This window comes from Chiloscyllium plagiosum, unplaced genomic scaffold, assembly GCF_004010195.1.
Source record: "Chiloscyllium plagiosum isolate BGI_BamShark_2017 unplaced genomic scaffold, ASM401019v2 scaf_7118, whole genome shotgun sequence".
Lineage (NCBI taxonomy): Eukaryota > Metazoa > Chordata > Chondrichthyes > Orectolobiformes > Hemiscylliidae > Chiloscyllium > Chiloscyllium plagiosum.
Genome location: NW_025213470.1, coordinates 28,443 through 29,637, shown reverse-complemented (window position 1 = coordinate 29,637; position 1,195 = coordinate 28,443). Strand labels below are relative to the sequence as shown.

Below are 1,195 nucleotides of genomic sequence, written 5' to 3'. Positions count from 1 at the left end.
TCTTATAAAAGAGAGAGCCTGTGTGTCGCTGCACTCCATCAGACTGCAGAGAGAAACGAGCGTCGACTTAAAGTCAGATCCATGCCAGAGGCAAAGTGGAAATGCTTCGGGTGGGGTGGAGTGTTTTTTAACCGGGAGCGTCTGACCCAACGTGGGGCTCCAATCCACGACCTTGAGATTAAAAGTCATATGCTCTACCGACTGAGCTGGCTGGGCGCCACACCAGGGAGTGTGTTTGCCTTATCTGGTTGTGGTCAATCTGCTTCCACTACTTATCCAGTAATGTTTTCTGTGTTAAATGCAAAAGTGCTGCTACTGCTGCTAAGGATCGGGAATTAAAATCATAATATCTTACAATCCGCAGGTTGGATTTGACAAAAGGCATCCAGGCTCCTCCTCCTGCTGCTGTCGGGGGAACCTGCAATCACCTCTCTCCCACACACTCACCACCGGCTACACACACATAAACAGAGAGAGAGAGAGAGACTCTTGCTGTCTGAGTTTGCACAACTCCACAGAGAAACCGCAACAATCCCAGGGCTGAAATTGGATAAATTACGCCTGGTTCGCAGGGCTCCCCCAGGCAGGAAGGGACATGTACCAGCCATGCCTTGCCGAATTGTTTTCATAGTGTAGTGGTTATCACGTTCGCTTCACACGCGAAAGGTCCCCAGTTCGATCCTGGGTGGGAGCATTTTCGAGCAGTACTGCACAGCAGAACAAGATGTTCTGAACAAGATGCCGACCAATGCTCCTCATATATGCACCCTCAAATTTCTGGGACCATATGCATATCCAGCCGTCTCCCACATTTGTACAACTGCTGCTGGCAACGCATTCCATGCTCTCACAACTCTCTGTGTGAAGACTCCACTTCTGACATCCTCTCTCTACTTTCCTCCAACCAACTTCAAACTGTGACCTCGTGTTAGCCATTTCTGCCCTGGAAACTAGTCTCTGGCTATCAACTCTATCTATGCCTCTCATTATCTTGTATACCTCAATTAGGTCCCCTCTCCTCCTCCTTTTCTCCAATGAAAAATGTCCGAGCTCAGTCAACCTCTCTTCATAAGATAAGCCCTCCAGTCCAGGCAACATCCTGGTCAATCTCCTCTGAACCCTCTCCAAAGCATCCACATCTTTCCTATAATAGGGTGACCAGAACTGGACGCAGTATTCCAAGTGTGGTCTAACC

At 48.9% G+C, this 1,195-nt stretch overlaps 1 non-coding gene across 1 annotated transcript; it reads left to right on the top strand.

The window, feature by feature from the left end:
- Nucleotides 1–621: 621 nt before the first annotated feature.
- Nucleotides 622–694, top strand: trnav-cac. The gene has a single exon. It is a non-coding gene; the product is annotated as a tRNA-Val (tRNA).
- The last annotated feature ends 501 nt before the right edge of the window (nt 695–1,195 follow it).